Source organism: Pimephales promelas, chromosome 19 (assembly GCF_988280905.1).
Source record: "Pimephales promelas chromosome 19, fPimPro1.hap1.1, whole genome shotgun sequence".
Classification (NCBI taxonomy): domain Eukaryota; kingdom Metazoa; phylum Chordata; class Actinopteri; order Cypriniformes; family Leuciscidae; genus Pimephales; species Pimephales promelas.
In genome coordinates, this window is record NC_142787.1 from 8,509,900 (window position 1) to 8,536,344 (window position 26,445).

General features: G+C 43.9%; 1 long non-coding RNA gene across 1 annotated transcript; it reads left to right on the forward strand.

Annotated features, from left to right (window-relative positions):
• The first annotated feature begins 23,519 nt into the window (after window positions 1-23,519).
• LOC120473957 (uncharacterized) lies at window positions 23,520-25,484 on the forward strand. Its single transcript, XR_016147604.1, has 6 exons — window positions 23,520-23,792; window positions 24,263-24,317; window positions 24,420-24,471; window positions 24,581-24,624; window positions 24,752-24,812; window positions 24,914-25,484. It is a non-coding gene; the product is annotated as an uncharacterized LOC120473957 (long non-coding RNA).
• Window positions 25,485-26,445: the final 961 nt, after the last annotated feature.

Below are 26,445 nucleotides of genomic sequence, written 5' to 3' on the forward strand. Positions count from 1 at the left end.
CCATCAAGCAGCCTTTGCTCCAAGACCCGAGCTAACCTGCTGCGACCGAGCCTGAGTCAAGTCCCATCCTTTACGAAACCCACGATCTCACCCTGATTCCAGGACTGGAATTATGAATGGTGAAAGGGGGGGCCCAGCTGAACTGAACTTGTTCCCAGCGACATAGCCCTCTCAGCTGTGTCTCAACTGCACACTTGTTGCACTGCACTGCACAACTGCCTCACCTGTTGTCCAATCCTGGACTGCAGCTGATTCTGCGCTGGGTACCCCTACGGTAATCAACCACGCCCTGACACTTGACATTCACGCCGCACAAGAGGCTCACGAGATGCAAACCTCAACAGCCACCACGGGACCCTCAGGAAGAGGGTACCACATTGGAGATTGCGTCGAACCTCATCAAGCTGAGCCCCAACCTCAGCCTAACTGCCACCTGCTACCTGACCTTCACGATTCACCTGCCATCCGTTCTTTGCGATGGGTGTCGTCCGATGAAGTCCACGCAAGGACTTCATCTAACGAAAAGGGGGGGATGTAAGGACTTTACCAGGCAACTCAACACAAACCTAACCCCCCCCCCCCCCCAAACACACACACATTCATCCACTTACTCCAGTGAGTATCAAGTTACAAGACTTTGGAATGTTGCAAAATGTCTCAGAACAAAGAGACGGACATTTCTGTTGGTTAAAGACATAAAAAACCATCAAATATATGTTGTTTATGTATGTGTGTTTTCCTCCATGTCACAGTGAAATATCTTTGTTTGGTCGCGGAGTAGTTAGAAGAAAGTAATTAGAAATACCTTCTTCATGCATTGTAAACATAAGTGTATATTCCTTTGATGTGACATAATGTTCCTTGATGTCTCCAGAATGCTTATTGAATGAAACATCCGAATATGCATAGAGATGTAAAGTAAAGTGTATTTTTAATTTGTTTTACTGCCAATGAAGATCAAATTGTCTTACTATAAAACCCTCATTGAACACACCCCCTTCCACGAGAAGCGCGTGCTATGAGAACAAAGGACAATAAACCAAGAGTTCCCACGAAACGTCCATCGGCCCGATTGGCTCAAGCCAACGGGAAGGGGATGGATTTCTCCAAGGGGATAAAGGTAGCGCGCCGGCTCCGCCTCTCCCTCTTACATTCTGACCTTCTCAGAGAAACATGTCATGCTCGTGATCTCCTAACGGAGATCTGATCCGACCATGGATCTTTTCTTTTGTTCGTCTAAAAGTTTCGTCTTTTCCTCAAGTGGGACTACCAAGTTCGTCTCCCAGGAAAGGAAGTGGACTTTGCCGAACTATTTCCTCGGGTAACGTCACCTCAAAGACTTTAAGCCTTTCAAACACTCGCGCTGAATGCCAACGAGCGCCACGTGACTCCCCACGGAACAAAGGAGCCAAGCGACCAACCATGCACGTGCCGGGGCGCGCAAGCGACCAACCATGCACGCGCCGTGACGGCCCGTGCAAAAACGCTGCGGCTGCGCTCCACGTGACGCGCGCACGCAGGACAGCACCTCCGGTCGACATGCGGCCCGAACGGGCCGAGCAACGAGCCCGCGACTCACACAGACCAAATATGCTCTGCAGGTATATCTTCTTTTAGAGCTTCTTTCTAAGAAGCATTAAGAAAGTGTTTTCGTGGTGTTCAGAAAGGTTAACTGACTTTTTTGGTGAATGTAACTCTCCCTTTCTCTACAACTCACTCTCTCTCACTCTCTCTCTCTCCAACTCACTTATGCGTACCCATTGTCTAAACGCCCTGCGTCGTCTTAGTTTGTGTTTTAATGTTTGTAAATACATGCATTATTGTAACGAAGTAAATGCTTAAGTAGTTGCTTTATTAAATACAATTATGCTCATTTTGACTGAATCATTTTCTTGCTCATAATACTAGTCAATGAAATGTCGTCCAAGAAGCTGCACGCTTTAACTAAACATACCTAGAAGGGTATTTGTTTATGGAGCAGGAAGGCGAATTCTTGTGGCCAAAGAATTCGTTTTCACTAACTCTAGAACTTAATTGAGCTAATTAATTTTCCTTGTCTTGTAAAATGTGGTCTGTGTAATTGATTACAATTAATTTGTGGTTAATTGCAGAGACGCACATGTATGCATACAAGTAAAATTTAAATAAGCATCCCTAAATGGGTGATTTATTAATATGTAAGACCAGTCTGATCCAAATCTGTATGAATAATTATTAATTATCAATTATTAATTATGATACTAATTGTTGTCAATTAGTATCACAAAGTTGTGCAGACCAGAACATCTTTGTATGACTTGGTGATGAAAATGAGCTAACAAAGATACAGAAATCCTTCCAGAACAGACTTGTATATATGCATTCCCAGAAGAGATGGGAAATAGATTCATGTTCAGTATCACAAATCATGCCACCTGCATTCTGTAAAGACGCGTCCTATTCTACCCTTGATTGGGTAATACGCGCTGCCATTGTTGGTTTGATTGGTTTGTTTAATACCATCAGGTTCAGGGCCAATCAGAGTCAGAAGAGGGCGGGTCTTTTGGCAGAGTGTTGCGTCCACCTCTGAAACGAAAGCGTATGAAAAAGTAACGACGAGAGTGGGAGGAAACAAATACTTGGCTGGAAAGTGTCAGTGGCAATGAGTAGTCTAAATAATTTATAATAAGAAATAAGAGAGAAATATATTTAATACATATTTAATAATAAAAATGTGCATGTTGTGGAGAAAATAACTTATGCTTAACAAACCTAGAGAATTTCATCCTTTAATAGGCTACTATAGAATAATATGTCTGAATACATAAATAATAAATAGATTTTCTTACCAATAATACAAATAGTCATATCAACGGACATAATTTTACATAGACCCACACACAGGGGCGCAACTACCCAGTTTCAGAGGGGTATGCAGCAACAATTTTAGCGCCCCCACAGTTTTACCTTTAATTTTAGGTAAAACTGTGGTAGGTGGACCTCTATTTCTCTAGGGGGGTTCGGGGGAATGCTCCCCCGTAAGAAAATTTTGTGTTCTGTAATGTTAAATTCAGCAGTCTGGTGCACTTTGAGAGTTCAAAATTAAAAGCTCCAACCCATATTCAGGGTGCAAATTAAACAAAGAAAAATTTGAACCTCTTTTAGTTAGTGTCTGTCTACATTACACTACTAGGCCTACATAATAATAGTTATAATATTAATCCCATGATAGTAATAATAGCCATAAAGGCTATTGTAAAACAAATGCACAGAAAAATAAAGGAAACTTTCATAATTAGTTTTGCACTAATTTCTATACTTGAAAGATATAAGCGCATAATGACATGTTTCATGGGCCAGTGTGTCAGAAAAAAAAACTAAAGCTGACTTTTTTTGACCAATGCATTACACCAGCACAGCGCCGCCAATTAAGCAAAAAACAAAACAACAAACAAACAACAAACAAATGGGCCGCCGATGTATGAGTTTTGTGCGCCGTTAAGACAAATAAATTAAAAAAGGATGAAATGTATTGGCTGAAAAGCACGTCGGCCCAGCGGGAATCTCCCGGTAGTCCCGATGGCCATGCCTGGATGTCACATTTTAAATCCTACCTGTTGGCTTTCAGCAATGCATGCAGTTATTTAGCTGCTGTTGCATCAATTGACATGCCATCTCCTTTTCTCTCTTTCTTTTTCTATTTTTAGCCCCACAGCATTTTGTTTTATCCATCTTTTTCGACGACAACTCACTACTCGTACCTGCTCGCTCAGCGCTCACGGCGCCCCCGCCCGCTCGCGATATTACCCGCCCCCCTTCTCCATGAGGGCGCCTACTCTAGCCTGGCTGTTAGTCCTCTAAAATTTTATATAACATTGAAGGAATGCAGAAATTATTTAGAAACGCACAATGGCAGCTACATATAGAAATAAAAATATAGCCTATATATAATTTTTTTTTTTTTTACCATCGCTTTGGCGCCCCCCATTGTGCTGCGCCCCTATGCGCCACATATTGTGCATACCCACTTTTTGCGCCACTGCCCACACAGTTAAATAAACAAATAAGGATTTTACAGTATGGATAATACTAATAGTAATTATAATGAAGTCAATTTCTCAAGAAGAAGTAGAGTAGTTAATTTGCCCGTGATTGTATTTTAGTGTCTTTGTTTCTATGAGTCTAGAGAGCTATGGCCGTGACAGACCCGTGCTTTTAAAGTTATAGGCCTATTGTTTTTTGTTGTTGTTTTTTTCTTTGGAAAATAAATATACTATATTAATATAGTATTCCATACATTTGTCAGAGCTTGGTAGACAGGTAACTATTATATTTGTTAATGTTATTAAACAGATTAATAAATGGATTATAATTTGTATTATTAAATTTTAATCATATATGCATACTAAATTATGATCCTATTTGTAATACACACTTTATGACAATTAAAAGAAAGTTTTAAAAGTGCTAAATTATTTAAATTAAAATTAGACAAACAATTACATAACAATTTCAAATCAAATTCAAAATCAATTTTAGTAAATAAAAACAATAAAAATATCCCATCCATGCAGAATGGGCTATATGCACGCATAAGTTCCGCATTTGACGCAAGGATGCTCGTCTGTTTCCGGTTGTGGAGATTAAAGCGGAGGAAAACCGGGGTAAACCGTATTATGGCAGAGTCTTCAAAATGTACTGTCCTCCTGTCTTTGAAATGAAACTTTCATACGTTTAGATGTAATTTTACATATAGTTATGTTTATTTAATATAATTTTTAAAAGAAGCATAAACACAACGAGGGGTGTCTGTTTAGTCTGTTCCCTTTCGTAGTCACTTCGAGTTACGTCAGAAGTGACGGAGATTGGGGGTTTCGCATAGAAAGCCAATCCTCTTCGAGTATTTAAAAATGAGCCAATGGCGTGCAATGCCTTGGGGCTGCGGAAATTTGCATAGCATACTCCGCCCTACTCCGTGAGTATAAAAGGAGGAAGTGAACGCAACCGCAGTATGTTTTCGCTTCGGAGCCAAGAGAACCTCTTCACTCCTGAAAGCCATTCTCACTGTTCAAGACTCTTCGAGACGAGCGTCCTCTTCAGTGTTGGTGTGACGGCGGTACCCAGCGAGATTCTGCATCGCCTGCGATCTGAGCAGTGGTCTGCCAGACTTTGCGCTTCTCCCTGGTCGCCTCAGCGCTGAAAAGAGTGAATTTCCTCCTCTCATTGAAAGAGCTGCACGTGGCACGTCTTTTTAAAGATGGTTCGCCCGTGTTCTTCTGGGTGTGGTCGATTTCTATCGTCATCTGATGGTCACGATTGTTGCTTTGTATGCCTGGGCATTCAGCATGCAGCAGCAGCGTTCGTGGATGACTCATGTTCCTTCTGTGGGAACATGACCATCTCTACACTGAGGTCGAGACTCAATGATCTGACTAAAGTGAGAGTCCCGGTCCCCCCTACTTGATCGGCTTCCCTCACGGGGGGCCCGTCGACCCGGGGACCTGGTGATTTCACGGTGACGGTGTGAAACAAAGCCCCGACGATTCCTCGGGCCACACCTCCCGCCTCAGTGCGAGAGCCAGCGAGCGTTAGTTCGATTCAGTCGGCCGCTTCTTCGGTGGTACCGGCTGCTTCGGGCAGCGCTCCAGATGATGATGCGATGTCGATCACAGCATCACTAGGCGGGCTAGAGTCCTCGGCAGATGAGGATGCGGCTGCGTTGCCTCCTTCGGGAGTGCCAGCGTTGCCCGTGTCGGATCCCGAGCTGACGGCCATGCTGTCTCGAGCCGCTGGGACTATCGGGTTAGAGTGGAACCCTCCGCCCTGCCCCGATCTCTCACGGATGGATGATTGGTTTTTGGACAAAGCTGCCGCCGCAAGGCCACGGCCAACTCCATTGCCTTTCTTCCCCGAGCTGCATGTGGAGTTATCGCGCTCTTGGGGGGCTCCCCTGTCCACTCGAGAGCGCGATCTTTCCCCCGCCTTTCCCCCCCTCAATGGTGGGGCCGCCCGTGGGTACACTGGGATGCCCCCGCTGGAGCGCTCTGTTGCGATGCAGCTGTGTCCACAGAGCGCCTCCTCCCGGGGTCCTCCTAAGCACCCATCCAAAGCCTGTAGGTTCTCGTCTGCTATGGCGGCGCGTTCCTATAGAGCGCCGGGACAGGCGGCCACCGCTTTGCATGCGATGAGCACTTTGCAGGTCTTCCAAGCGAAGCTGCTCAGAGATATGCACGAGGGCGGGACTGATCCAACGGCATTCAAAGATTTGCGGTCCGCCACTGACCTTGCTCTCCGGGCGACGAAAGTGGCCGCTCACGCCGTTGGTCAGGTGATGGCCACCAGTGTGGTCCAGGAGCGTCACCTCTGGCTCAACCTGGCAGACACTCGGAGCGCTGAGCGGACTCGTCTGCTCGACGCCCCACTCTCCCAGGTTGGCCTTTTCGGCGGTGCAGTCGAGGACTTTGCCCAGCAGTTCTCCACTGCCCAGAAGCAGACGGAGGCAATCAAACATATTCTGCCCCGACGACCAGCTGCTGCCTCCACCCAGTCGTCGGCACAGATGCCTCCCGCTGCTCGCCGCCGAGGACGCCCCCCCGCGGCTCCCCTCCCTCCCGCCCGGCCCCAGCAGCAGCCTTCATCCGGGCCACGGCGTGGAGGAGGCCGCAGGCAGGCGTCACAGCCCCCTCAGGCCGCACGCCCCGCTAAACGCCAGGCTAAGCGACGTTCCTGAGACGGGCTGCTCAGTAATGAAGTTGAGTTTTTCCCAGGAGGCGGTAGCAGGCCCCCTCCTTCCCCCGGTGGAGGGCCGGGGGAGAATCTTTTGTTCTCAGCTCCCCGCTGCTCACCCACAGGTGGGCAGCACCCTAAGCTGGTTAAAGAAAGACTTGACATCATCACTGAGCACACAGACAGGATTGGGTGCGCTCGACGTCCCAGTGCGTCAGCCCACTCATTCCTCTCTGTCTCTGAGGGCGCGGAAGGGAGCGTGTGTCGTCCCCGGGCTACGCCCCTCCCTTCCCCCTCTATCGCCAGACCCCCGGCAGAACAGACCCCCGTGGAACGCTCTGCCTTCCCTGGTCTCTTCTGTCGGGGAGCGGGCTTCGACGGTGCATCCGGGCGGGGTAACTCCTGCGCGCATGTCGGTCGACCCGCCTCGCTGCCCCTCCGGGGGGACGTCTGTGGTTCGGATGACCCCGCTGGTTCACTTCCTGGAAGCCTGGCTAGAGCTGCCCAGGCTGTCCCGCTGGGTCATCAGAACGATCAGATTCGGCTACGCGATTCAGTTCGCACGGTCGCCTCCCCGTTTCGGGGGAGTTCGCTCCACGATGGTCGGTGGCAATGCCCTGGTCATGAGAGCGGAGATTGCGACCCTGCTGGCGAAGGGTGCAATCGAGACGGTCCCTCCAACCGAGATGAGGTCCGGGTTTTACAGCCCCTACTTCATTGTCCCCAAAAAGACCGGTGGATTACGACCGATCCTGGACCTGCGCATTTTGAACCGTTCTCTCCATCGACTACCGTTCAAAATGCTCACAGCCAAACGCATTCTCGAATGCGTTCAGTTTCAGGATTGGTTTGCAGCGATCGACCTGAAGTACGCGTACTTTCATGTCTCCATTTTGCCTCGACACAGACCGTTTCTTCGGTTTGCTTTCGAGGGCCAGGTATATCAGTACACGGTTCTCCTATTCGGGTTAGCTCTGTCCCCTCGCGTCTTCACGAAGATTGTCGAGGCAGCCCTTGTTCCCCTTCGCGAGCACGGGGTTCGCATCCTGAACTATCTCGACGACTGGCTGATACTGGCACACTCTCGAGCTCTGGTTTGCGAACACAGAGACCTGGTGCTCCGGCACCTAGCCCGTCTGGGCCTTCGGGTCAACCGGGAAAAGAGCAAACTTTGCCCCGTGCAGAGGATCTCTTTTCTCGGCATGGAGATAGACTCGGTCGCCATGTCCGCGCACTCACCCCTGACTTGTCTTCGACAGTTCGAGGGCAAGAGTGCGGTTCCACTGAAACTATTTCAGAGGCTCCTGGGGCATATGGCATCCGCGGCCGCGGCAATGCCGCTCGGTTTGCTTCATATGAGACCGCTTCAGCTGTGGCTTCGCGATCGAGTCCCGAGGTGGGCATGGCATCGCGGTTCGCTCCGAGTTCCAGTGACTCCAGCATGCCACCGAACCTTCTTCCCGTGGTCGAACCTCAGCTTCTTACGGACCGGTGTCCCTATTCAGCGAGTTTCCAGGCATCTCGTTGTCTCCACGGATGCGTCTACCACGGGTTGGGGTGCCATGTGCAATGGGCATGCAGCCGCGGGTTCCTGGACAGGAACCCAGCGCCTCATGCACATCAATTGCCTCGAGCTGCTGGCAGTACGGCTTGCCCTGCACCGCTTCCGAGCGTTGCTCACGGGCCAGCATGTGCTTGTCCGTTCAGACAACACTACGGCAGTAGCGTACATCAACCACCAGGGGGGTCTACGCTCACGCCGGTTGTCGCAGCTCGCCCGCCACCTCTTGTTATGGAGTCAGAAGCACCTGAGGTCCCTTCGTGCAGTATACATTCCTGGAGACCGGAACCTGGCAGCCGACGAACTGTCACGGGTCCGTCCCATCTCCGGCGAATGGCGACTCCATCCCCAGTCGGTCCAGCTGATTTGGGACCAGTTCGGGGAGGCACAGATAGATCTGTTCGCCTCTCGGGACTCATCCCACTGCTCCCAGTTTTATTCCCTGACCGAGGGTACGCTCGGCTCAGATGCACTGGCGCACAGCTGGCCACGGGGCCCTCGCAAGTATGCGTTTCCCCCAGTGAGCCTCCTTGCACGGGTGTTGTGCAAGATCAAGGAGGACGAGGAGCAGGTCTTGCTGGTAGCCCCCTATTGGCCCACCAAGACGTGGTTCTCCGAACTCATGCTCCTCGCAACAGCACCTCCTTGGCCTATTCCTCTGAGACAGGACCTACTCTCTCAGAGACGGGGCACTCTGTGGCACCCTCATCCCGATCTTTGGAGGCTGCACGTGTGGCTCCTGGACGGGACAAGGCAGGTTTGAGTTCGCTGCCACCTGCGGTGGCGGCAACCATCACTTCCGGAAGAGCGTCATCCACGAGACAACTTTATGCGTTGAAGTGGAACCTCTTCGTCAATTGGTGTTCTTCTCGCGGAGAAGACCCCCGGAGATGTTCGATCGCGGTCGTGCTTTCCTTCCTGCAAGAAGGGTTGGAGCGCAGGCTGTCGCCCTCCACCCTTAAGGTTTACGTCGCGGCCATTGCCGCTTCTCATGAAGCAGTGGAAGGTAAGTCCTTAAGGAAGCATGACCTGGTCATCAGGTTCCTGAGGGGAGCGAGGAGGCTACATCCGCCTCGTCCTCCCCTCGTACCCTCTTGGGACCTCTCGGTAGTTTTAAATGCACTGCAGAGGCATCCCTTTGAGCCTTTGCAATCAGGTAGAGTTAAAGTTTCTGTCCATGAAGACAGCACTCCTGGTTGCATTGGCCTCCATCAAGAGGGTGGGGGACCTGCACGCATTCTCTGTTGATGAAGCGTGCCTGGAGTTCGGGCCGGCTTACTCTCACGTGATCCTGAGACCCCGGCCTGGATATGTGCCCAAGGTTCCCACCACTCCCTTCCGGGACCAGGTGGTAAACCTGCAAGCGCTGCCCCTGGAGGAGGCAGACCCAGCCTTGGCACTGCTCTGTCCGGTACGTGCTCTCCGCACCTATGTCGACAGAACGCGGTGTTTCAGGACCTCAGACCAGCTCTTTGTCTGTCATGGGGGGAGCCAGAAGGGAAGGGCTCTCTCAAAGCAACGGCTGTCCCACTGGATAGTGGACGCCATTGCTTTGTCTTACCAGCAGCAAGGCCGTCTGTGCCCCCTTGGTGTGACGGCCCATTCCACTCGGAGTGTGGCCTCCTCTTGGGCTCTAGCGCACGGCCCCTCGCTAACAGACATCTGCAGAGCTGCAGGCTGGGCGACACCCAACACCTTCGCCAGATTCTATAATCTGCGAATTGAGCCGGTGTCCTTTCACGTACTCGCTTCCGCCAGTACTGGACCCGCTCAGGTGTCTTCGCTTGCTCGCCACTCCACTCCCCGGACTGGATAAGTGCGATATTTCCTCAGTTCTGCCATTGAAGTCTTGAGTCCTCCAGCACCGACGATGCGGGCACCACTGCTGTTGCTCTGGATGCTGGCTAGGTGCCTCCATGTGCACGGTTCCCCATGGTAACCGTCTCATGTGTATTTTCCACTGTAAGCCTCTCTGAGCATGTGTCTTCCCTTGGCAAGCCATCTGCCACCCCTGGAGTTAAATTTTAGTAGCCACCTCGGTTGGTGCTCCAGTGTTTCCATATGCGTTCCTATGCGGCCATATGTGTATTTGTAAGTCCTCCCCTTGGTAGGCAGCTGGTAGCATGTCCCTCCCGGGATATGTTTCCCAGTGTACCTTGGTAATCCTGTGTTAAAGTGGGATCCCTAAAAAAAAAAAAAAAAGAGAGGGGTCCAGACTTTCGCAGGGCACTGGTAGACAGCTTGAAGATGGCGTGATGGCACAGACCCCCAATCTCCGTCACTTCTGACGTAACTCAAAGTGACTACGAAAGGGAACGTCTCGGTTACGGTTGTAACCCTCGTTCCCCGAGTAGGGAACGGAGACGTTACGTCTCCCTGCCACTTCTGCTGTATCGCTGGGTAGACGCCGAGTTCAATCTTGGCTCCTCAGCTAAGACATACTGCGGTTGCGTTCACTTCCTCCTTTTATACTCACGGAGTAGGGCGGAGTACGCTATGCAAATTTCCGCAGCCCCAAGGCATTGCACGCCATTGGCTCGTTTTTAAATACTCGAAGAGGATTGGCTTTCTATGCGAAACCCCCAATCTCCGTCACTTCTGACGTAACGTCTCCGTTCCCTACTCAGGGAACGAGGGTTACATCCGTAACCGAGACGTTTCTGTGACTAACGTTTCTTTATTATAGCCATAGAGTATAAAATTCAATATAAATTCTCTGTATTGTATTGGACTCTACGATCGGCGGAAGTAATCGAGCATCCTTATATCTTCACCGGAAATACCGCCGTGCATAGAGCCCATTGTCAAAAACATGGTTGAGTAATCCGGTTCAGTAATCCTTAACATATACAGAAGAGTTTTATATATAAATATACGTATATATATATATATATATATATATATATATATATATATATATATGTAGCAGGTTGAGATGGGAAGTGTAGTGTGAAGCCCCGCCCACTGGCGCTGATTATCAGCAGGTGGCACAAGTGAGGCGTCCCTTTAAATGTGTTTTGAGAAATGGATAGGAGAACATTAGTGTGGTGTGAAGAGTAAGCTTCTTGGAGCATCAGCTGTGCAAACGGGAGAATGTGAGTCTTTTTGGAAGATTATGCCTGCTTGTCTTTAAAGTTAAACTCCAGAGTGTATAACACGCTGTTGTTTGTTTGCAGCTCGGCCTGACGTCTGTGCGTATGGGAACTCTGTGGATCATTCACTGGTCATGAGTCTACTGAAACTTCGATCGCATAACAGTGAGAGTTAATTTCTACACAGGGGTGCAGCAATGTAAGCTTACTGGCCCTTTTCGTATACGCGTAGAATTTAAAGCATTGGTCATTTTCCATTTGATATTGCCTATGAATGGAAGCATTTGCTTGTTTGTCTTATAAACTCCTTCTCATTGAGGAGTGTTTAACACACTGATGTTTGTTTGCAGCTCGACCTGGCGTCTGGGCGTGCGTATGGGAATTGTGTGTATCATTCACTGGTCACGAGTCTACTGAGAGTTCGATCGCATAACAGCGAGAATTAATTCCTATACGGGGGTGCAGCAATGTAAGCTTACTGGCCCTTTTCGTATAGCTACGAGTAGAGTTTATTGTGCTGATAATTTTTCATTTGATATTGCATATGAATAGAAGCAACGCTGGCGGGAGTGTGCACAGCCGCTAACAATCCACACTGGTAAGACATCATTGGTGCAGTGCAGACCGTACCAATTTGTGCAAATATAAAAACGAATGCAAATACAAAAAAACATCCGCAAATTAAGAAAAACATCTTCATCAGTTCCACAACACACTCCAAGTACTCACAACACAACCAAATACACAAAACGCGCTGCAAAACCTCACAACACAACCAAATAAAGAAACGCTGTAAGTAACACAGAGCACAACGGAAATGTTTCCGGGGAACCAAATAAGTGACTTACCCAACTGGGACTTATTGCTCGTGAGCTTCCCTATGCCCTACTCCCTTCAAAGGGTAGACGGCAAAGCTCTTCAAGTGGCAATTTGGCGTGAGCATGTCACTAGTGTGTCATTTATTTAGCCGTTTGGAACTTGATGAAGGGAGCAACAACAGACAACGTAATCTATTTATTTTTACCTAGGATGTTCCTATGACAACGCAGCACTTTGTCCATCAGCTGTATAGCTGTTCTGATGACAGAAATATAATGATTAACATAACGGTTGCAAATAAATTATTATTTTTTTTATTTTTACTTTATAAAAATCTGTTAAAATATCCGTTTTATATATCTGTATGTCAGTGCCATGCATTACCTAACATTTTTAGGAAACTTTTCTTATGAAAATTTAAACATAAAATGAAACTATTTGTATAGTGTAACGTTAACTGATGTATAGATTAATATCTTGCCTTCATGTTCTTCTAGATCTTTTTTTATTTATTTAGTTTAGTTTTCAGATCATTGTTCTTTTCTCATTTGTATTGTGATGACATTGAACGTATTGTTAACACATGTTGTATATTGTACACAAGTTGTATGTCATAATAATTTGAATCTCTGTGTTTTGCAGGGGAAAAGTCAAAAGAAGTTAAATAAAATAAATCAGAATTTTGAGTAAGCAAGGAGTATAGATGAACTAGAAAAAAATGATAATATTATAATATTATTTATATACAATATTATTTTAATAGTATAGTTTATTTATAAAAAATATAGGCTCTGACATCTTGTCAATAAAAGTTTTTTGCTGTAAGCACGTCGACCACGTCCCAGTCGGGTCCGTCACTTATTTGGTTCCCCGGAAACATTTCCGTTGTAGACCATGGTATTTGCAGCGCGTTTCTGTATTTGGTGGTGTTGTGAACATTTGCAGCGCGTTTCTGTATTTGGTTGTGTTGTGAGTACTTGGAGCACAAGTGTGTTGTGGAACTGATGAAGATGTTTTTCTTAATTTGCGGATGTTTTTTTTGTATTTGCATGCGTTCTTATATCTGCACACGTTTTTTTGTATTTGCATGCGTCTTCATCAGGTTGCAGCGAGCTCTCTCGGCCACCGTAATATTGGGGCAATATATATATTATAGCCAGAATTGTATAATAAATTATAAATTACATAAGCAGAGAGTCTTATTTCTTTCGTTTTTAATTGTTCTGTTTAAAAGTAGACATATGTGAGGTGAGTAGGCCTACCTTTTATGCTGATTTTCGTTCATTTATATCAATAGGTAGCCTATTTACCACTTATTTATTAAAAGCTTTCTGTTTAATGTCTGTGTGAAAGTTTTTAAGGCTACGCCTATCTTTTAGTGCCGCTTTCGGAGCGCTCAAGTCCATTGTTTTTTTCTCATAAATGCGAATACAATAAAATAAAATAAATATTTTATTTACTGTGGAGACTGAGAGCCAACCCTTCTTCATCTGGTGGATACCGTAGGCTAGTATTACTGTGGTTTGCACAATGTAGCCTAATTCACAGGCTACCTTGATGTGATTTCATAGGCTAATGCTTTTTATTGCGTACAGAAAAAGACCATGGTGAATAGGTATATCAGCTTGTCAACCATTTTTAAATATTTAAAACCAGTTGAATATAAAAAGTACAGTGCAAGGTAACGTTACTCCTCTCGTCATCGGCAGCTGTCGGTTACTGTTGCGACAAGAACAATTCTCTGTGGACCGGTCCTAGCGCTTCAGACGTGCACTTTCATATGGGGGGACGCAGCTGTAGTTAAAAACAATTTAATATTGTGACAATAGACCAACATTTTGTTAACCTACTTTAATTTTCAAAATAACCAGTGGGGGAATGAACTTCACAGCCTACTTCATAGGCTATTCACGTAAATGTGAAGTAGCCTACTTTTCCCCCCTCACAGGACAGCAACACGCATTGGTTTGCATTAAAATACACTAAAGCAGGCAATCCTATAGTTTAAATGTATCAACCTTGCAAACAATCAGATGCCAATACAAAAAATAAACAACGTCCAGAGCCATGAATTTTATTTCATTTAACACATTTAAAGTTGCGTTAAATAATAAATTATGAATAATAATGTACAGAAATGTATTCATTCGTTTTCGCGTTTCCACAAGACAAATAAAGCACACAATGGTGACGAATGAGTTGATGAAAACGAAGAAAAAACTTTTGGCTGTTAACATTGTTCTCTGGCTATTTGATTAATGAAAACAATACTTTTACGTTTAAATGTGAATTTGCCATCCACCACTGAACTCTCAGCCGCCCTTTAAAAAAAAAATGCTGTCGTCACCAGCGCAATGACTTATGGGGTAGGATAGGCCGCGTAGGATCAGGTAGGATGCATTTATGTATCCTTTCTTTCTCTGCGAAATGAAGGGTGCATTTGGCCGTCGCATTTGAACCAGTTACCTTCGTCGCGAAGCGATGACGCAACCAGCCTTCGAATACGGCTTTCGGAGGATGCATAACTGAATTGGGACAGCCTTCATCGCGCTGCGGTGACGCAATCGGCCTTCAAATGCGCCCTTCGGAGGGTGCAGCCTTTGAATTGGGACAGTCTTCATAGCGCGGATGTGATGCAATCGGCCTTCAAATACGGCCAAGCGTCCTTCAAATACGGCCTTTGGAGGATGCAGCCTTCACATTGGGACACAGCTTATGTATATATAGACTAACAGGATGAGACACAGGTGAATGCAATCAGTGAATGAGGTACAGGTGAATGTGATCAGTGATGATGAGTCCGGGCAGTGAGTTCTGGGAAATGTAGTTTGTGAGTGATAATAGTCTTATCTGGAGTGCCCTCTGCTGGCTCAAAAGGGCACTCCAGCTGGTGACTGTTACATAGCCCCCCCTTTAAAGGAGCGGATTCCAGACGCTCCTCAAAAATGTCCAGAAGGGAGGTGGAGCGGAGGCGGACCTGGGGGCGGGATGGAGGGCCAGGCCCGTGGAGCGGAAGAGGACCTGGAGACTGCAGTGGAGCAGGCTGTGGAGGCAACCAGGGCGGAGCAGGCTGTGCAGGTGAACAGGGCGGGGCAGGCTGTGCAGGCAACTAGGGCGGAGCAGGTTGTGCAGGCGGCCAAGGCAGTGGAGACCCCTCGGGCGGCCACGGCGGTGGAGACCTCTCGGGCGGCCACGGCGGTGGAGACTCCTCGGGCGGCCACGGCGGTGGAGACCTCTCGGGCGGCCAAGGCGGTGATGCCCTCTCAGGACCAGACACCAGCTCGGGCCCAGACACCGGCTCAGGAACAGACACCGGCTCAGGAACAGACACTAGAACAGAAATGGTCACAAGGACAGACACAAACACAGAAACAAACACTGGCTCGGGAGCAGACACTGGATCGGCCAACTTTTCTGGAGACACTGGATCGGCCAACTTGTCCGGAGCCACTGGATCGGCCAACTTGTCCGGAGACACTGGATCGGAGGCGGCCATCTTGTTCTTAGACACTGGTTTGAAGGCGGTGACGTGAACAAACTCTGAATTGGCAGAAGTAACATGAAGAGTTTCTGAATTGGCCATCTTGTCAATAGACACTGGCTCGGAGGCGGCCATCTTGTCTGTAGACACTGGCTCAGAGGAAGGGATGTGAACAATCTCTGAATTGGCAGAAGTAACATGAACAGTCTCTGAATCAGCAGAAGTGATGTAAATAGTCTCTGGTTTGGCCATCTTGTCCGTAGGCACTGGCTCGGAGGCGGTGACGTGAACAGACTCTGGGTCAGCAGAAGTGCTTTGAACAGTCTCTGAATCGGCAGAAGTTACGTGAAGCGTCTCAGGCTCGGCAGGGCTGACGGCGAGTGCAGGTTCGGCAGGGCTGATGTGGAGCTCAGGCTCGGCGGGGCTGACGTAGAGGACAGAGCTTAACCGAATGGCAATGTCAATATATTGAGCTGGAGTGTAGTGAGGGGTATTGTCAGGCATGAGGTAATTAAGAAGCTCATTCAGTCCATTTCGAAAAATGTCTTTTAAGACAGCATCTTTAAAGTTCACCCCATGGCAGAGCTCATAAAATTCTTCAACATATTCCTCTATAGATTGGTTACCTTGGCTGAGGCAGAAGAGGCTGATTAATGGGTCCATGGTGGTTTGGATCTCGGTTCTTTCTCGGCTGCTGGATCTGAAGTGGCGAAGTCTTCTGTTGTGAACTGCTCTGAGGCTTGTAGATGAAGATCCAAATGCAGCTTTATTTAAGAGTACTCGTACAGGCAGGGTCGAGAATCAGCAGACAGGACAAAGGAGAGTACACAGTGGGAATCCAAGAAACAGAGGTCAGGGCAGGCAGCAATAATCTGAAGACAAGAACAATCCAAAAAAAAAAAAAAAAAACAGAAAACAAACACAGAAACCGCTCAGAAATGCAGACACACAGTACAAGAAAACTTCACAAACAGTGAATGTGAACACAAGGTATATATAGAGAGACTAACAGGATGAGACACAGGTTAATGCAATCAGTGAATGAGGTACAGGTGAATGTGATCAGTGATGATGAGTCCGGGCAGTGAGTTCTGGGAAATGTAGTTTGTGAGTGATAATAGTCTTATCTGGAGTGCCCTCTGCTGGCTCAAAAGGGCACTCCAGCTGGTGACCGTTACAGTTTATGGGGTGCAATTTAACATGTATTTGTGTTTTTTCTTTTTTTTAAAGGTGGAATACCTAAGATTTTTGCATTAAAATATCCCAAAATCACAAGGCCAGTGTTATACATTTAGTAAAGATGATAAGTCACAATATTCCATATGTTTCAAACAATATTTAAATGGCGAGAAAATTGAGATTTTAACCAAGGAAACGGGACGTGTGAGCAGGGGTGAGCTGGGAGTCACGAGTCAATCGCGTCATATCCGCTTACCTCGGTTTCCGCTCGTACTACGTGTAGTCCTGGACAAATGCGGTAGTTGTGCGTTAGCGTCTATCAAACGACAGCTTGTTTCGCGTCTAACAAACGACAGCTTGTTTCGCGCATTTGTTATGGAATGGAGCACAATTATTCTTTTCATTTATTCTCGGAATGTGAACTGTTGGCTGTAAAGGGGGTCGCACACCGGACGAGAAGCGCCGCGTCACGTTTAGGACAACTCCACAGCATCGCACACCGGACGCGCACTTTCTCATCATGGCCAGGAATATTGTTATGTTTAATGACAGAAAATGAAGATAATGTCTGTTCTATGTCTATTCTATGCTATGATTATACTGTACAATTAAATACAATCGTTGCTGAGTCTGCATTCTGAAAACTTTACCAACTTTAGATCATCCGTTCACGGAATCTCACCTGAAAAATCTAATAATAACATCAGCAATTGTCATTCAAGCAGCTAATTTCTGTAAATCACTGCAAAACTAAATGCATATTGCAGCATAGGGCAAAGTCAGGATCCATTAGCAACGGTTTGAGACAAAAATAATTAAAATTTTATATAAAACTGTGTAAATGGCGCTCTGTGGCGCAGCAGGATTTTGAACACGGTCCTGATTGAGGCGTTGCTGGGCGCCGCGGACAGACGCCGAATGGCGCCGCCGGTATGTGTACACTTATAGATAATAATGTGTTCGAATAATTATGTGGTGCGATGCGGCGCTGCAGCTTCTCGTCCGGTGTGCGACCCCCTTAACGTTAATTTTGTGAAACTGTAGCTGTGATTGAATACTTACACGACATGAAAAGATGTGTCAAATGTACATTAAATTGATTTTTTATTTTTATAAAGTTACCAAGGAGGACCAGCCACGTCAAATCCTTGCAAGAGACCTGCCCCTTCAAACCCTCTCCACCATAGCTTCGTCCAGTGACTCGTACAGTAACATCTGTGATAACTAATTTACTTTTAAACCTGACTTTTCTTGCGCGGTTATTTCAGTTTAATGAAAAACAAGCATGTCATTAAACGCAACGTTTATAGAAATTGAACTTTACCTCATCCATGACAACTAATTTTCGATTCCCGTCTGACTGATTTATCCACGGTGGAGTTGAAAACAACAGTTCCCATCATTCCGCGTTTCTCCACGTCGTCATCAAGCAAAGCCATTGTTGTTGTTTTGAATGTAGCGCCCTCTAGCGGCATCTAAATCTTAGGTATTGCAGCTTTAAAGTATTTTTTTTTATAAATTTGAAAGTTCTCCTCTGTCCTCTGAACAACTGGTTGACTTCCTGATTCTATGAAACCACTTTCTCAGAAACAGGCAGTGGGCACAGATTGGTTAGTTTGGGCCGGTGTGTTGCGAATGGCTAAATTGTAGCTCATGTTGTCCGGAGGGTTAACGCCCATTACCTTTACGGGCGAAACGTGCAAGCGCTCTGGTCCAATGCAGAGCCACTTTGGTCCAATGTACAGTAAATAATGGTGTCGATACTGCAGTATCAGAGCCAGATTCAGACCCAGAAAGCGGCGATGAAGAGAGTCAATCAGAACCTCCCTAAACACGGCTCTTAAAAAACATTTCTGAATGGTAATTTGCCTATATATTTTTTTAACTTTATACATGTTTGTTTTACACTGACTGGCTACTAACGTTATATACACAAACAGAGTCTGCATTGGTTTACGTTCTTGATCAAATCGAAATACATCATAAAGTATATTAGGGGTGGGGAAAAAAATCGATTCTCGATGCATCGCGATGCGGACGTGGACGATCCTGAATCGATTCACAAATGTCAAAAAATCGATTTCAAAAAAACTTTTTTTTGATATGTATTTATAATAACGTAATATTGACGGTAGTGTTGGGCGATATGCTCCATTTTCATATCGTCCTATCGTCAGCCTGTGAGATCGGCGATACACGATATTATCGTGAGGGGGCGGGGCTAACTTATTTGATTATTAACTTGATTATTTAGCCTACTCATTAATTTGCTTGTTTTATTAGCCTACTTCGCTTTATATACGAGAATCTTTTTTCTATTTTGCTAGCAAAGGTGGAGTGTTTATTAATAGGATCAGGTTATTTCCTGGTATAGTGAGGTAAAAAAAAAGAGATCCTAATCCTTTTGTTTGTCAACGGGAAATTTACATACACATTAGCCTATCCTCATGACGTTACATGCAGCATTTTGACTAGGGTCTATTTCTGCACGAGATGAAAACACGTTTTAATAATTTCTTGGGTCAGAAAAAGTCGGAGTTTGCGATATGTGCCCCCCTACCAGTGCGCTCTCTGCGCACTTCACATGCGCACAGTAAGCACGAAGTACGCGGGTTAATGTGTTTTAAATGCCGATAGAAGAGCAAGGGCCAAACGTCTAGCTGAGTCGATACTTATACTTATGACTTGACTCTGATAAAGGAAACGTTTACATGACCACATGCATTGTCAAGTTTATTCAACATAATCAGGTTAAGAACGTCGTCGCATGTAAACGCGCTCAATCTCTGAAAGTGAAAGTAAAAACGGACTGCTTTCGGCATCTGCATTAACGCCGCATTCCCTCAGAGACGACGATGATAACGGTAACTATAATACTATTTTAGTGATATTATTATTAATACTATTTAGTAATTGTATTGTTTTTAGTGTTAGTGTCATTAAACGTTTTGTTAATGTGTTACGGAAACAAATACTGACGAACAACGATGCCGTTTTCATCTTGGATCTGTAGGAAATTGAATTTTGCGTCTGTTAAAACGAGCACACTTGATAATTTGTGAATGGATCGCCTTGCAATTAAATTTTGATGTGGGATGTTTTTTAGTCTGTTTTAAAAACATTCTCTTAGAGGAGTCCTCATTAGTGCGTGTGTTGTTGCAAATTTAGTTGTAAATTTAGGCAAGGCAAATTAATTGTAGTTCCTAATATTCATTTAATAACAATACTAGCTTTATAATAATAATAATAATAGGCCTAATAATAATAATTTAATACATTATGGTAAAACGAGCCAATTATCGTATTGATATCGTCAAAGGCATCTGCCATCGGCGATATGTCAGACTATCGTCGATACACGATACTATCGTCTATCGGCACAACCCTAATTGACGGAACGCGAAAGACGGAACTCTGAAGCGCGGAAGTGCAGTGGCGGGACCGTCTGTGGCGTGCAGTGCACATAACAGAGATGAGATGGCACGCGAGATCCAAACACTTTCCTTGTTAGGTTAAAAGCTGACGTGTGGAAATATTTTGGCTTCTGAAGTTGAAGGGGGAAAGGAGCTGGACAAGAGCCGCACTAGTTGTACGCTTTGTGGAATAAAACCAACGACAGAAACACGACAAATATGATAAGCCATATGACACCTTTCCAGCCAGAGGAGGAAAAACACTCGGCTGCACCAGTCGTTATATTATTTATTTACTACAAGTATGCTCCTAGTTCAAGCACACATTTATTTTCCTTGTCGTTCTTTGTAATGTTAATAAAATATATTGTGCATTAATTCTTTATGGGTCATTAATTTGTACTTTTAAAGCAAATTATTTATAGTCACACACAAAAGATTCAGATAATCGATTTGTAACATTATAAATGTCTTGTACTTTAACTTTTGATCAACTTAATTTATCCTTGATGAATAAAAGTATAGATTTCTTTTTTCTTTTGCCCAAAAAATTAAATAAAAATTCTCACCGACTCCAAACATTTGAACGGTATTGTTTAATGTTACAAAAGCTTTCTATTTCAGATAAATGCTGTTCTTTTGAATTTCTAGGTGATTCTCTGAATCGGGTGCCCTTCAAGTCCCCCAAACTTGCTTCAAATATTTTCAATTGAAAGAAATCACAAAATACATTTTAATGCTGTCAATTGGCTTTATGCACAGCTGCACTACTTCCTGAACTTCAGCCAGCTCCTTGTTTCCTGTCTGCCATTATTGGGCAAACTTAATTAATTCAGGTGTGTCTGATTATTGTTGCCATGACTACTGAGGTCAGGCACACCTGAATTAATCAATTTGTCCAATAATGGCTGACAGGAAACAAGGAGCTGGCTGAAGTTCAGGAAGTAGTGCAGCTGTGCATAAAGCCAATTAATAGAACCAGGTGCATTTGCATTAAAATGCAACAAAATTGCTTTTGAAAAAAAATTTAAAGTTAATAAATGTAAAGATAATGAGTTGCCTAAGTAGTAGACAACAAGCATGTTTGCATGTCCTCACTAACCATCATTATATTTTCAATGAATATCAAACAAATAAAAAGTGCAATTAATACCAAAATGTTGCTGCTGCTAATATAATCATATGTTGATCTAGTGTATTTTCGTTTACTGTTGTGAAATGGAAAATCAATAATCGGTAATCGAGAATCGTTAATAATCGAAAATCGACTGTAATCGAATCGGGACTTCAATAATCGTAATCGAATCGAATCGGGAAATCAGACAGATTAACCACCCCTAAAGTATATATACATGAAATAGCATAACTAGTATCCTAGTGGCATAACTAGTAGCCTAGTGGCATAACTTTGTGTCGTAAACACACAATAGCATAACTAGTAGTAGCCTAGTAGCTATAAAGCCAGCGATGGCATTTAATAAAACTAAAACAATTATACATTATAATACATGCAAATACATACAGAAATTATACAATACACTTAAAATGATTAAGTCTTCGCCCACTTACAGGTTGTGGCCCAAGAACGGCTGCCTCTGGTTTTAAAGTTGGAACTGCTTCATGTTTTAGTAACAGTTTCTTGTTGAATCTGGCATTGAATTCATGGAGATTCTGGAAGCTGTCTTCCGTAAATGTGCAGCACAGAGAGCTAAATTATGATCATTATTTTCAGGAACATAATCAAACATAAATTGTCTCCATTGCTGACGAAGTACAGCGTCCGTGGGAAGCTCGAACACAGAAGACCTGACAGCTGGGTGAACATAACACACTCGACGAGCCGCAGAAATATGGCTATGCCCTTTCCTGCATATTCCAGAGGGAGGGGTTGATGTAAATGTATGGGTTAGTGACGTCTAAAACCCAGCTGTAGTCCCAATCGTTTTTGTGGGCATTAAACTTCCTGCTTACATTGAACTTTAAGCGCTGCAACTTACTGTTACTGTTACTGCAGATACTGTTCATGCACCAACAGCAACATTACACACTTCATTCTCTTATTGATGTTTTATTAACAAGGTCCGGGAGGAACACGTTCTAATGATCAAACAATCAAGTCAGCCAGCTGTCAGCAATCAGTAATCAACTGGTTCACTCAATCAGCACAAGTAAAGCCTATAAAAACACACAGTCGACTCACCCATATTCCTCGACTGTTTTCAGGATTTGGTGTACTGCTTCGCTGAAAGATGTCCCAAATGCAACTTTCACCGTCCGATGACGAGCTCAACCATCACTGCATGAAAAGTGGGATTTTCGTCAGTAAGCGGCACTGTAGATTGTCGTGGAAGTTCAGGTTTACGACTGCACACGGCAATTTACAGGTAACACTCAAAACTGCCGTGAATTGCCGGAAATTGACGTGGGCCTTGCTTGGCAGTTGTCCCCCCATTGTCCCCCCTTCTCCTAAATCTAGAGGAGACTTTGACATGTAAATGAAAATTCTGTGAGCTGTACACATGCAAATAAGGGTAGGGGAGTTTCACCCCAGCCAGGTAACATTTTTCTGAAAGGAACTTCATTCTAAGACAATCTCTGGTAGAAATAGATCAGGCTCAGTATAACCTAATTACCGTGTTTTTTTTTTGTGTGTGTGTGTGTTTTTTTTAACATTGCAACATGACATCCAAAAAGATAACAATCAACAAATAATAATTTCACAATAAATAAGAAACAAATAAAAATAGGACAGAATTGAACAAATAAAATAAAAACAGGAAAGGGACTATCTTTGTGTATAATATTATGATTTAAGAGAAAGTTAGAAACCAGTAATTTGTGCTATTTAAAAAAAGAAAATAGCATACACATAAATTCACTTTTCAATTAGCTTCAATATTCTTTAGCAAATACAATTGTATCACTACATTTTTATAGATACATTTGAGAGACTCAATATACTGAAAACTGAAAATCAGACCCAAAAAAAAAAAAAAAACTTCAAACAAGGTTTAGAATTATTCATTTTACTCTTATGAATATGAAATTTTCCTAATACAATTACAAGATTCATCATAACATTTACAGAAGTAGTTTTCAAAATATATGATAACATCTTTGGATGTTAATTCACAGTTATAAACAGATGTTTTTTGTTTTTGTTTTTTACAAATTTTTTTACTGGTTTATTTATTTTAAGTAGCATAATAAAGTTATTTATTTATGCAAATATGTATTTTTACATTTCATGGTAGCCTATTTGGGTATATCCACCTTATTCCTAATTTAAAATGAACAGCAGCAGAAAAGTCAAGGACAGCCGACGACAGCCTTTCAACCTGAGTCAAAAACCAGTGAACGTAACTCTGATTGGCTGAGGCAGCATATCATCATAATCCAACCTGTAACGTCAGCCACTCTGATTGGCTGAGGCAACGTGCCAGGCATGTGGCGTGTTATTCAAGCAGAAATAACGGCACAGATATTCAGCCTGCTTCGCCGTCATGATCGCTGGTGAACCCATCTTTTCCTCTAAATTGAAGGTAAGTTCGTCCAACTTAGTGAATTCTATGTCCATGTGTACTTATAGTGTTTGGTAGTTTAGCGTTATTGTCTTAAACTTCACAAATCTGCTGTGATTACTGCCGCGAATGTCCAAGGGTGTTAACCTAACGGAACAGTTTTTTGTTTTGCGTTAGCTTGCTGCTCTTAATTCTTTTTTAGTTTCGTTTCAATTTGAACAATTTGGGACACTAAACTATACGTTAGTACTACAGTACAGTAGTAACTGTACTGTACTAACTCGTACTGAGTGTTCAATTGGCTTTTCCCAATGCGTTTACTGTGAATATCGTCAGAAATTATGAAAAAATAATAAGTGCCAGGGTCATGAAACATAAAGCGCGTAATGTGCTTGTATGCTCTAGTGTAGGCTATCCTTGTTTGTAAAATTGCATCACTTTGTATGATGGAGTGAAATCTTCAGGTGTTTGTGATTTGTTTTGTCTCTCAGGGACTGTAAGGAGTGAGGTGTCCTTCGCTGATAGGAGAAAAAACACCTAAACAAGGTAACGTTACGTGTTGTGATCTTATCCTCTTTTCTTTTGAACAGGCCCCAGTCAAATAAAAAGTAAAACTAAACTAATTTGTATTAACGTTTGTGTTTATAGATGACTTTGAGCGTGAGACAGTGGTGAAAACGCCAAAGAGAACTGGAACATGGCATGTTATATTCAGTTATAAATGTTTGACCAAGTTATTAAATATCTTATAAATCTGTTCAGTTTCATCATTTGATAATAACTTTATAACACATTTGTTTGTGGTATAGATGCAGTGACTGAGACTGGCAGATGCAGTGACTGAAACCTGGTGGTAAGTATTGATCTATTGGCAGTGGAGAAGACACTTTTAATAGACACCTTCTCCCTTGTGAGCTAGCAAACTTTGTTATTCTAATTAGAGTATTGTAAACATCACCAAATGTGTTTGTTTACTTCAGTGTTCCAGAAAAAGGTCCTGAAACTACTGGTCGACATCCGCCATCGCCTGAAGGAAACCAGGTAGTGGATGCAGAAGAAACATATTTTTGCTTACAAATGTGGGGACTTGGGGCAGATTGCCTTTGCATACATCTAAATCATTGTCTTTTTCAACTTTGCAGAAGGGGTCATGAAATTCGGTTCCACAGCCACTGAGGTGTATGTACATCAAGGTGAACCTCAAGCACGCGTCGCAAAGACTTGGATTCACTTCGCCCTGATGAGCCAAGCCTACAGGACTTGAATTAAGAGTTTTAAAGGGATAGTTTACTTGAAATTATTTTTTTGAAATGTTTTGGCTTACATCAAGGGCATCAGTCATATAATGGAAGTCTATGGGGATCTCTTAAAAGAGCATGCACAGAGAAGTACAAATTAAACATGATTTAATGAATCATAACTGTAAGTACACGTTGATGGCTTAAGATACGAGACGAGCGGTTTGTGTGAGAAAATGAACAGTGTGTGTGTTTGTGTGTATATATATATGATCTGCGCATGCGGCGGAAAGTGCCAGAAGCGATCTTGCACTGGTACGTCACTCATTGTTTACACAGATTTCAGAAGTTTTACTGTGAAGATCTAAACATATTAAGATATATTGCATTTTTGTGTATATCTAAATATGTATATATATACACATTTATACAATAACAATATAAATACTGTTTGTTTTCTCATACAAAACGCTCATTTCGTGTCTTAGTCCATCAATGTGTACTTAATTTATGAGTCATTAAATCATGTTTAATTTGGACTTCTCTGTGCATGCTCTTTGAGGTGGTGACCATAGACCTGCATTATATGACTGACAGACAACAACGGTTTGACCTAAAAATATCAAAATTGAAAATACCGTGGAAACAAAGACCCCTGCATCTTGGATGCCCTTGAGGTAAGCTAAAACATATCAAAAATTAATTTCAAAGTGAACAATCCCTTTAAATTACATCCTTATTATTCGTTCATAATTCTGCCTTCTGTGTTTGATATATCTGTTGCCCAATTCTGATGCCATTCAGGGCAATTTATTTTTGAATAAAGATGCAGTATATTATTGATTTATTTGTATAACTGTAGTGCTGTATGTATGTTGTCCCATGTTTCCAGAGGGTGGAGGACATGTTTTCTGTGCTTTGAAGATGTTCTCCTATGCTTTGTACATAGTTGTGTGTTTGTTCTAATAAAGCTATTTCTTTGAATAAACAGTATGTGGCAAATGTTCCTTTCCTCAATAAATTCATGTCCTTGATGGTAATAATAATTTAGTCCATAGGATAACAATGACATGAATATACAACATAATAGCATATCATATGTATATATATATATATATATATATATTATTATTATTATAATTTTATGTCGGCTGACCAATAGTAACAGATCTGCCAACCAATCACGAGTGATTTTCTTGTTTAAATGTAGTGAATTTCAACCAATACTGAGTGAGGAAATTCAAGCCATTCTCTGGCAAGGCGCGCGCAGTGCTGCTATTCATATGCTAATTAGGGCCATTCACACCTCCGCGAGCGCTCCATGTATACGTCATGGTTCGTTTCCGTCAATATGTGGCACAGACGAACGCGACGTTCACAGTCTGTAAATTGTCGTTAACTGCCGAAAATTAGGGAGATTTCCGGCAGTTTACGGG